The 12,379-nt window shown below is 37.4% G+C and overlaps 1 long non-coding RNA gene across 1 annotated transcript in view; it reads left to right on the top strand.

The window, feature by feature from the left end:
• Positions 1 to 11,464, top strand: part of LOC122427444 — an 18,542-nt gene extending 7,078 nt beyond the window's left edge. Inside the window, exons 2-3 of the long non-coding RNA XR_006265417.1 lie at positions 1,012 to 1,016; positions 11,429 to 11,464. This is a non-coding gene — a long non-coding RNA (uncharacterized LOC122427444). The remainder of the gene's footprint in view (positions 1 to 1,011; positions 1,017 to 11,428) is intronic.
• Positions 11,465 to 12,379: the final 915 nt, after the last annotated feature.

The raw sequence follows: 12,379 nt of genomic DNA, 5'->3' as shown, positions 1-12,379 counted from the left end.
GGAGATCTGGATTTGATCCTTGAGTTGGGAAGACCCCATGAAGAAGGGAACAGCTACCCATTCCAGTATTCCAGCCTGCGGAATTCCACGGACTGTATAGTCCATGGGGTCACAAAGAGTTGGACACAACTGAGGAACTTTCACTTTCACTTTCAGCAGGAATTCCATCACCTCCACTAGCTTTGTTTGCAGTGATGCTTCCTAAGGCCCACTTGACTTCACACTCCAGGTTATCTGGGTCATGAAGATCTTTTTTTTTTGTATAGTTCTTCTGGGTATTCTTGCCACCACTTCTTAATATCTCCTGCTTCTGTTAGGTCCATACCATTTCTTTCCTTTATTAAAGTGCCCTCTTTGCATAAAATATTCCCTTGGTATCCCTAATTTTCTTGAAGAGATCTCTAGTCTTTCCCATTCTATTGTTTTCCTCTATTTCTTTGCATTGATCACTGAGGAAGTGATCAGTTGATCACTTTCTTATCTCTCCTTGCTATTCTCTGAAGTAGGTAGCCTATCTCTTCTCCAGGGGATTTTTCCGACCCAGGAACTGGGGTCTCCAACATTGCGGTCAGATTATTTACCTGCTGAGCTACCAGGGGAGCCCCAGATCATACAGCTACTCATTGCAAAACTGGGATTTGAATCCAGGTCTGTCTGGCTGCAAAAGCTTTGATATTTCCATATTATCTCTTTTTCCTACCTATCACTTATATTTTAGCAACATCAACAGAACTGTAGAGTAATAAGAAAAAGAAAGAGAAAAAGGGAAATTTTGGCCATAAACTTGCTACATGAAAATAAAATCCAGCTGTTTAAATTAAATTTACCCATCATCTTGTCCTATACCTATCCTGTCCATATATATGTATCAAGTGAACATGGGTAGACATGCCATCTGTGTGCTGCTTTTTTTGTTTTTAACCTAACGTTACATTAAAAGCATTTTCCAGCATCTGGTTATAGTCTTTGTAATTGTAATGTTAATGACTTGTACTTCATGTCTGATCTCAGTGTTAGTGACGAGAGTTGCCCCACTCCAGTGTCACCGTTGTCCCTTCCCTTTCTGCTCACTGCTCCATCAATGCCTCTGGCCTTTACTGGAGGCAGCTGTGAAGACAATGCTGAACTTGGTGTCAGAAAAGTTGGACAGAGTCCCAGATCTGACAGTAAATAGCTGTGTGACTCTGAGCAAGTCAAATTTGTTCAGTTCCAAGCTCCTCCCTTGGTTTGTGAGCACCTTTAGGGCAGGAACTGTTTTATTTCTCCTTTGTAGGCCTTGTGTCTGGCACAGATTATGAGATCAATACATATTTGATAAAGGCTTTCAACTTCCTCATCTGTAAAATTGGATAATTAAGCCTATTCCATAAAGATATGGTAATTAAATGAAGTTTTTTACACACATACGATTATATATATGTATATGTACCCTGCAGTTGTAAATCATTATGGAAATACAAGTTGGCATAACTATTTTAATTGCTAGGTTTATACAATTCACATAAAAGTCTAGTCAATTATGTGGAAGAATAGTGAGCTTCCTGACTGATGTTGCATCTTCTATCCAGATGTTTGGCATCCTGTAGGCTTAATAGGCCAGAAACTGAAAAGAACCCCCACTCAGTGTTTACATCTTATTGTCTGTTTTCCTTCTTCATGATGTTCTCTGCTTTGACAACAGAGACTGCATGTGTTTAACTTGCTGGGGACAGCGCCTGGCTCAGCAGGACCTTAATAACTATACTTTGGTAGTCCCTGGCAACCTAAAACAGGCAGACCCGCCTGGGTGACTAAATAGCAATGGAAAGGCCTAAACAACAGCAACACCATCTATTCTGGGCTTCCCAGGTGGTGCAGTGGTAAAGAATCCACCTGCCAATGCAGGAGACTTGGGTTTGATCCCTAGCTCGGGAAGATCCCCCGGAGTAGGAAATGGCAACCCACTCCAGTGTGCTTGCCTGGAGAATCCCGTGGACAGAGCAGCCTGGTGGGCTACAGTCCATGCGGTAGCAAAGAGTTGGACACAACTGAGTGACTGAACATGCATGGTGTGATTAAAATGAAGGACTTGGAATGTTAATTATTGAGATATAAGGGACAGAGTTTGTAAGAGCTCATTCTATTGATAGTCCTGTAGTCTTTTGCCTGGGGGCAGAAGCTGCTCGGGTGGGTCGGTTTTATCCTTGAGGAAACAGAACAAGATTGTGGGAACAGTTTCCCATTCTTTACCTTACAGAAACAAACAAAAAACAGTGCAGAGAATTGTGAAGTAATTCCTGTTCAGCTATTTTTATGATAATCCCCTTTTCACCACAGAGTCCTAAGAGGCATACTTTTATATCATTTACACCATATTAGCATTGTAATTCTCAATCTTAACAAAGATTAAGTTGTTTTCGAGGTTAATGGTCTCAGGAAAACTGAAAACATGTTGGCTACACATAACACTGGGAAAAAAATAAAATGAAAATTAAAAATGACCTTATATCTAGCTAAATTTAAAGATCAAAGAACAAACAGATATAAAGCAAAGTTATTTTTAAGGCACTTCTGTTTAAGTGGTAAAATGGAACTTAAATTGTACAGTTAAAAATATTTTCTAGTGTCTTAGAAAATAAAACCAAATGTAAAATTACCAAGCATACTATTTTTTATAGAAAGTTGTTTGGGTGTGCAATATAAAAATATTGTTTAATCTTCTTAATGTAGTTTAAAAGAAGTTAAAAAGGAATATACTTCTAGTAGGGCTTCCCAGGTGGTGCTAGTGGTAAAGAACCTGCCTGCTAATGCAGGAGACATAAGGGAACTGGATTCCATCCCTGGATTGGGAAGATCCCCTGGAGGAGGGCATGGCAATCCACTCCAGTATTCTTGCTTGGAGAATCCCGTGGACAGAGCAACCTAATGAGCTATAGTCCATAGGGTCACAAAGAGTTGGACATGATTGGAAGTGACTTAGCATTCACGCATGCTTCTAGTAATGATAATGTGGCTTGTATTGCGTTAACCCCTCTTACAGAGAACAATGATACACTCTGAATTAAAATGTTAAAATCAACCATGTAAAGGCTCTGATGAGTGACCAAAAGATAGTGTGAACTGGAGGGATATCATGTCATGAATGAGGGCAACTGAATGAGATTTTTATACCAAATCATTCTATCTGCATGGTGCAGGATGGCTGGACTTCATGCAGAAACCGCCAGGATTACAGCCATAAAGTGCCAGAGGACAGAGTTTGAGGTTGCCAAAATTGTTGCAAAGGTAGGGAGGAAATCCTGGAAAGGAGAAAGCTGCAGAAGGGGAAGCCCAAATTCTGCATATAAGTTTTAACCACTTTGTGGCTTATTACTAATTTATGCAACTGGAGGGGAAACTCCAGGGAATCAGGTAGAAATCAACTGCTGGAAGACTAAAGAAACTAAATGGGTATTTCAGCTGTTGCCCTAGTTGTCTGTATCCTAGAAAAACAATTAATCCCTTTCTGAGGAAAATAATGTCCTCAGAGACTCTGAAGTGTATCATATACAGTAATTATACAATAAAAAACCACTAATATGCCAAGAAATGGGAAAATGTAACTAATAATCAAGATGAAAAATCAGCCAATAGGAACCAACTGTGAGATGACTCAGATGTTAAAATTATCAATAAGAATTTTAAGAAGTCATAAATATATACAATGACTTAGAAGAATATATGATTATAAAGAGTGAGAAGATGAGAAATTTCAACAAAGAAATGTAAATTATATAAAAGAACCAATTGGAAATCCTGGAACTAAAGAATTCCATATGTGGAATAAAAAATTCAATGGATAAGCTTAACAGAAGATTGGGAATGACAGAAGAAAGGATCATTACATTGAGCTTAGATTAACATAAACTTTCCAATCTAGAGAACAGGAAAAAAAAAATATTAAAGAAAATTGAGTAGAACCTCAGTGATCTGTGGAAAAATGTCAAGTGATCCAACATATGTGTAGTTGGAGATCAGAAAGAGGAATAAGAAAGAGTGAGACAGAAAAAAATTAAACAAGTAATCCCAAATTTGATTAAAAATGCATACACACACACACACACACACACACACACACACAGATCTAAGAAGGATAATGATGAGTAAGCAAGATAAAACATGTCAGGAATAGTGGAGATAAAACATGCCAGGAATAGTGGAGATAAAAGGTAATGGAATAAAATCTTTAAAGTACTAAAATAATAATAATAAAAAAATCCTGTCAAGCCAGAATTCTATGCTCAGCAAAAGTATACTTCAAACATGAATGCAAAATGAAGACTTTTTCAGATAAACAAAAACTGAGAGAAATCAATGTCAGCAAACATGACTGCAAGAAATTCTAAAAGAAATTAGTCATACTAAAGGGAAAAGGTCCCAGATGGAAATTTACATCTTCAGGAAAGAATGAAGAGACCTCAAATGGTAAATATGTAAGAAGTATAAAACATGCTGTATTTTTCTTCTTTCAGTTTCCTTAGAAGTTATCTAAGTTCCAGCTATGATGGATTAACAAGAACCAGACTTGGCTTCCCACGATAAATGACCAGAAAACAGAACAAATATCTGAAACACTGTTTTCAACAATAGACTGCAGGCAAGGTAAGCATTTGATACATAAAGAAGAGAAATGTATGAGATGAAGTCTGTGATAGACTGGCTTTCTCCTTGAAGACACATTGCGAACAAAGGTATAGGAAGGAGAATCTCAAGCAAAATATAGTAGTCTTGCTAGATGATGATATTTAGTTCTGAGTTTAAGGAGTCTGAGGTGACTGGAACTTGTGGGCCAGAGTTTTATAATGGAGGGAGCTAAACAGAAAAGCTGTCCAACAAAGCTGCCCAGAAATGGTGTCCAACAAAGGTCCATCTAGTCAAAGCTATGGTTTTTCCATCAGTCATGCATGGATGGGAGAGTTAGACCATAAAGAAAGCTGAGCACCAAAGAATTGATGCTTTTGAACTGTGGTGTTGGAGAAGGCTCTTTAGAGTCCCTTGGACTGCAAGGAAATCCAACCAGTCCATTCTAAAGGAAATCAGTCCTGAATATTTATTGGAAGGACTGATACTGAAGCTGAAACTCTAGTACTTCGCCACCTGATGTGAAGAACTGACTCGTTGGAAAAGACCCTGTTGCTGGGAAAGATTGAAGGTGGGAGGAGAAGGGGGTGACAGAGGATGAGATGGCTGGATGGCATCACTGACTCAACAGACATGAGTTTGAGTAAGCTCCGGGAGTTGGTGATGGACAGGGAGGCCTGGTGTGCTACACAGTCCATGGGGTCACAAAGAGTCGGACACGACTGAGCGACTGAACTGAACTGAAACAGAAAAGGAAATCCAAAAATCTGTGTGGGTGTCTCATTGAGTCTTCGCTGGATACTAAGCTGCACATGTGTAGAGTGAAGTTCCACAGGGATGGGCAAAGAAAGACTATGAAACTATAAGCCAAACAATTACTAGACCTCACATGGGGCTGGGAGGCAGTCATGACCCAATCAGCCAGAATAGCATCCTTATTAATCACCCAGGGTACAAAGAAGAGACTCCTGAAGCGTCATACCTTATTAGTAAGGTGAAAATATTTGTAAAACCTACTACTCTAGAGTCACACTAAGAGACAGTTGAAAAACAAGTTCTGAAAAGATTATACTCTTCTGCAATTTAACTTCCTACAGAGATAAAGCACAATCCTATTTTTATAAAAGGCAAGTTGAGATACTCAGCAACGTAAAATTCACAATGTTTACAAGTATTTTTCAGCTTCACTGAGGTATAATTCACCTCTCAAAGTGTAATTATTTAAATTGTACAATGATTTGATACACGTATACATTGTTAATGAATTTCTACCATCAATTAATACATTCATCATCTCATATACAGACCTTTTTTCTTTAATGAAAACACTTGTTTTACTCTCTTTGCAAATTTTGATTATGCAATACCATAATATCAGTTATAGTCACTATGTTCTAAATCAGATTCTCAGACCTTATTCATCTTATTAACTGAAATTTTGTACCATTTTAGCAGCCTCCCCTTCTTTCTCCCATTCTCCAGCCCCTGGCAAACGCTATTCTATTCTCTGTAGACATGCAGACCTATTATTGTGCAGTATTTGTCTTCCTCTGTCTGGCTTAGTTCACATTAACATAATGCCTTCCTCATTTATCCATGTTATCATGAATAGCAGGATTTCCTTTATTCAAAGGCTGCATAACATTCCATTACCCACGCATGCACACAGAGTTGAGCCTCAAACAACACAACTTTGAACTGCATGAGTACACTTATATGCAGATTTTTTTTTTCAATAGTACATACTACAGTTCTGTAAGATCCAGGGTTGGTTGAATCTGCAGATGCAGAATCTCAGAATTGGAGTAACTGAGTATTTGGAGGGAAAATAATAAGTTATATGTTAATTATTGACTGTCGGAGGGTCAGTATCCCTAACCCCTTTGTTGTTCAAGAGTCAGCTATATATGTATCACACTTTCTTTATCCACTCATCTATTGAGGGACAATTTATATTGTTTTCACAGCTTTTTGTTGTTATTCAGTCTCTCAGTCATGTCTGCTCAGTCTTTGCAACCCCATCGACTGCAGCATGCCAGGCTTCCCTGTCCTTCACTATCTATTATTATTATTTTTGGCCACGCCTTGTGACCTGTGGGATCTCAGTTCCCCAACCAGGGACTGAACCCCAACTGGGCCTTCAGCAGTGAAAGGTCCTAACCCCTGGACCACCAGGGAATGCCTATTGTGAATAATGCTGCAGTAATCTTGCAGATATCTCTGCAAAAAAGTGATTTTGTTTCCTTTGTGTGTATACCTAGAAATAGACTTGCTGAATTATGGTAGTTCTATTTTTAATTTCTTGAGGAACTTGCATACTGTTCCCATAGTGGTTGTACCAGATTACATTTCTACCACAGTGTACAAGGGTTCCTTTTTCTCCACGGCCTCACTGATAATTGTTATATCTTTTTAATAATGGCCATCCTAACAGTTATAAGGTGATATCTCATTGTGATTTTGATCTGCGTTTCCCTGGTGACTAATGATGTTGAACATCTTTTCATATACTTGCCAGCCATTTGTGTGTCTTCTTTGGAAATGTATTTATTCAGGTCCTCTCTCCATTATTCACTTAGGTTACTTATTTATTTATGCTATTGAGTTGTATGAGTTCCTTGTATATTTTGGAATATTAACCCCTTACTGAATATGTGGTTTGCAAATATTCTATCCCAGTCCATAGGTGCCTTTTCATTTTGTTGATGGCTTCCTTTGCTGTGCCTTTTAGTTTCATGTTGATCCACTTGTTTATTTTTGTTTTTGTTGTCAAATCCAAAAAAAAAAATCATTGCCAAGACCAATGTCAAAGAGATTATCTCCTATGTTTTCTTCTTTACAGGTTCAGGTTTTACTTTCAAGTATTTAACCCATTTTAAGTTGGTTATTGTGTGTGGTATAAGATAAGGATCCAGTTTTATTCTTTTCCATGCAGCTGTCCAGTTTTCTCAATATCATTTTTTGAAAAGACTGTCCTTTTCTGCTGTATATTCTTGACTTCCTGTTGAAAATTAATTAACCATATGTGCATGGCTCTATTTCTGGGATCACTATTCCATTCAATGGATATATGTATCTGTTTTTATACCCATATAATTCTGTTTTGATTACTACAGCTTTGCAATATAGTTTGAAATCAGATAGTGTGATACCTCCAGCTTTGCTTTTCTTTCTCAAGATTGTTCTGTGCTTTGGAAACTCTTGTGGTTCCATATAAATTGGAGCATTTTTTCTGTATCTGTGAAACATGCCATTGGAATTTTTATAGGGATTGCATTGGCTTTGGCTAGTATGGACATTTTAGCAATATAATTCTTCCAAGCCATGAATATAGAATATTTTCCTATTTATTTATATCTTCTTCAACTTATATCATCAGTGTTTTATAACTTTTAGTGTTTAAATCTTACACCTTGTTGGTTAAAGTTATTCCTAAGTGTTTTATTCTTTTAGATGCTATTATAAATTGAATTGTTTCCTTAATTTCTTTTTCTGATTATTGTTAGTGTATAGAAACAAAACTGACCTTTTTTTTTTTTTTGAAAAATACTTGGTATGAATGTAGTAACTTTTTATAACAGTTTAAATATAACATTTTAAATTAGTCAATTATTTATTTATTTTTACAGTAGGTCCTTGTTGGTTATCCATTCTAAATGTAGCAGTATGTACAAGTCAGCCCCAAACTTCCAATCTATTCCTCTCCACCACAATTCCCTCAGTAACCATACATTTATTCTCTAAGTCTGTGAGTCTGTTTCTGTTTTGTAAATAAGTTCATTTGTATAATTTTTTTTAGATCCTGCATATAAGGGATATCAAATAATATTTGTCTTTCTCTGTCTGACTTGCTTCACTTAGTATGATAATCTCCAGATCCATTCATGTTGCTGTAAATGGCATTATTTCATCCTTTTTAATGGCTGAGTAATATTCCACTGTATATATGTACGACATTTTCATCCACTCATTTGTCAGTGGACATCTAGGTGGCTTCCGTGTCTTGGCTATTGTTAATAGTGCTGCAATGAACATTGGAGTACATGTATCCTTTCAAACTATGTTTTTCTCCAGATACACACTCAGGAGTGGGACTGCTGGATGGTATGATAGTTCTATTTTTAGTTTTGTAAGGAACCTCCATACTGTTCTCCACAGTGGCTGTATCAATTTACATTCCCACCGACAGCGTAGGAGGGTTCTCTTCTCTCCAAATCCTCTGCAGCGTTTATTTTTTGTAGGTTTTTTGATAATAGCCATTCTGAGAGGTGGGAGGTGATAATCTCCTTGTTGTTTTGATCTGCATTTCTCTGATAATTAGTGATGTTGAGCATCTTCTCATGTGCCTCTTGGGCAGCTGTATGTCTTCTTTGGAAAAATGTCTATTTTGTCTTCTGCCCACTTTTCTGATTGGATTGTTTGTCTTTTGGATATTGAGTTGCTTGTAAATTTTGGAATCTAATCCCTTGTTGGTTTTATTGTTTGCAAATATTTTTTCCCATTTTGTGGCACAACTGATTTTGTATATTAATTTTGTATCCTACAACTTTACTGGATTTATTAGGTTTTAGCTTTGTGGATACCATGATAACACTTTTTTTTTGGTGGAATCTTCAGGTTTTCTATATGTCATATTGTAGTATCTGCAAAGAGATAGTTTTAGTTTTTCCTTTCTGATCTGGATGCCCTATATTTCCTTTTCTTGCCTAATTCCACTGGCTAAGACTTCCAGTACTATGTTGAATAATAATAAAAAAATGTGATAGGACTTCCTTGGTGGTTCAGTGGTTATGACTTCATGCTCCCAATGCAGGCAGCCCAGGTTTGATTCTTGGTCAGGGAACTAGATTGCACATACCATAATTAACGGTTTGCTTTCCACAACTAAAGATCCCGTGTACTGCAACTAAGAGCTGGTATAGCCAAATAAATAAATTCTTCTTTTACCCAGTTTGTTGTGAGTTTTTATAATGAAAATATATTCAATTTGGTCAAGTGATTTTTCTGCATCTATTGCAATAATCCTATGATTTTTATTCTTCATTCTGTCAATATTATATATCACATATATTGATTTGCATGTGTTGATCCATCCTTGAATCCCTGGAAGAAATCCCACTTGTGTATAATCCTCCTATTGTGCTCTTGAATTTAGTCTGCTAATATTTTATTGCAGATTTTTGCATCTATGTCCATTAGGGATATTGCCTTTAATTTTCTCATCTTTGGCGTGTGTTTGTGTGTGCTCAGTCACTCAGTTGGGTCTCACTCTCTACAGCCCCGTGGACTGTAACCCACCAGGCTCCTTTGTCCATGGCATTTCCCAGGCAAGAATACTGGAGTGAGTTGCCATTTCATACTCCAGGGGAATCTTCCTGACCCGGGGATTGGTGGGCTACAGTTCATAGGGTCTGAAAGAGTCAGACATGACTGAAGTGACCTAGCATGCACACACATACACCAACAAATTAGATAACCTAGAATAAATGGATAAATTCATAGACGTATACAACCTATCAACACTGAATGATGAAGAAACAGAAAATCTGAACAGACCAATAATGGCAACCTACTCCAGTATGGGATTTTCCAGACAAGAATACTGGAGTGGGTTGCCATGCCCTCCTCCATGCCTTCCTTCCTGACCCAGGGGTTGAACCTGTGTCTCTTATGTCTCCTGCAGTGGCAGGCGGGTTCTTTACCATTAGCACCACCTAGGAAGCCCCTTGTTGGTGTATAATTTATCATAATAGTTTTTATGTCCTTAGTATTTCTGTATTATCAGTTGTAATGTCTCCTATTTCAATATTGATTTTATTTGATCTTCACTCTTTTTCTTTCTTAGTTTAGCTAAGGGTTTGTCAATTTTGTTTATCTTTTTTAAAAACCAGATTTTAGTTTCATTGACCTTTATTTATTTTTTTATTTATTTATTTTTTTATTATTATTTTTTTTTTTCCAGTGGGTTTTGTCATACATTGATATGAATCAGCCATGGATTTACATGTATTCCCAATCCCGATCCCCCCTCCCACCTCCCTCTCCACCCGATTCCTCTGGGTCTTCCCAGTGCACCAGGCCTGAGCACTTGTCCCTCATGCATCCCACCTGGGCTGGTGATTCTGTTTCACCATAGATAGTATACATGCTGTTCTTTGAAATATCCCATCCTCACATTCTCCAACAAAAGTTCAAAAGTCTGTTCTGTATTTCTGTGTCTCTTTTTCTGTTTTGCATATAGGGTTATCGTTACCATCTTTCTAAATTCCATATATATGTGTTAGTATACTGTAATGTTTTATCTTTCTGGCTTACTTCACTCTGTATAATGGGCTCCAGTTTCATCCATCTCATTAGAACTGATTCAAATGAATTCTTTTTAATGGCTGAGTAATATTCCATGGTGTATATGTACCACAGCTTCCTTATCCATTCATCTGCTGATGGGCATCTAGGTTGCTTCCATGTCTGGCTATTATAAACAGTGCTGTGATGAACATTGGGGTGCACGTGTCTCTTTCAGATCTGGTTTCCTCAGTGTGTATGCCCAGAAGTGGTATTGCTGGGTCATATGGCAGTTCTATTTCCAGTTTTTTAAGGAATAGGAATCTCCACACTGTTTTCCATAGTGGCTGTACTAGTTTGCATTCCCACCAACAGTGTAAGAGGGTTCCCTTTCTCCACACCCCTCCAGCTGATTATATTAATTGCTTGTATGTACTTATAGCCAACCATCCTGACGTGGCGTGTAAATGGTACTCATTGTGGTTGATATTGGCATTTTCTCTGATATGAGTGAGTTGAGCGATCTTTTCAATGTGTTTGTTAGCCCATCTGTATGTCTTCTTTGGAGAAATGCCTGTTTGGTTCCTTGCCCATTTTTTGATTGGGTCACTTATTTTTCTGGAATTGAGCTGCAGGAGTTGCTTGTATATTTTTGAGATTAATCCTTTGTCTGTTTCTTCATTTGCTATTATTTTCTCCCAATCTGAGGGCTGTCTTTTCACCTTGCTTATAGTTTCCTTTGTTGTGCAAAAGCTTTTAAGTTTCATTAGGTCCCATTTGTTTAGTTTTGCTTTTATTTCCAATATTCTGGGAGGTGGGTCATAGAGGATCCTGCTGTGATTTATGTCGGAGAGTGTTTTGCCTATGTTCTCCTCTAGGAGTTTTATAGTTTCTGGTCTTACATTTAGATCTTTAATCCATTTTGAGTTTATTTTTGTGTATGGTGTTAGAAAGTGTTCTAGTTTCATTCTTTTACAAGTGGTTGACCAGTTTTCCCAGCACCACTTGTTAAAGAGGTTGTCTTTTTTCCATTGTATATCCTTGCCTCCTTTGTCGAAGATAAGGTGTCCATAGGTTCGTGGATTTATCTCTGGGCTTTCTATTCTGTTCCATTGATCTATATTTCTGTCTTTGTGCCAGTACCATACTGTCTTGATGACTGTGGCTTTGTAGTAGAGTCTGAAGTCAGGCAGGTTGATTCCTCCAGTTCCATTCTTCTTTCTCAAGATTACTTTGGCTATTCGAGGTTTTTTGTATTTCCATACAAATTGTGAAATTCTTTGGTCTAGTTCTGTGAAAAATACCGTTGGTAGCTTGATAGGGATTGCATTGAATCTATAGACTGCTTTGGGTAGAATAGCCATTTTGACAATATTGATTCTTCCAATCCATGAACACGGTATGTTTCTCCATCTGTTTGTGTCCTCTTTGATTTCTTTCATCAGTGTTTTATAGTTTTCTATGTATAGGTCTTTGTTTCTTTAGGTAGATATAC

The sequence above is a fragment of the Cervus canadensis genome, chromosome 2 (genome assembly GCF_019320065.1).
Source record: "Cervus canadensis isolate Bull #8, Minnesota chromosome 2, ASM1932006v1, whole genome shotgun sequence".
Lineage (NCBI taxonomy): Eukaryota > Metazoa > Chordata > Mammalia > Artiodactyla > Cervidae > Cervus > Cervus canadensis.
This window is presented reverse-complemented; position numbering and strand designations above follow the sequence as displayed.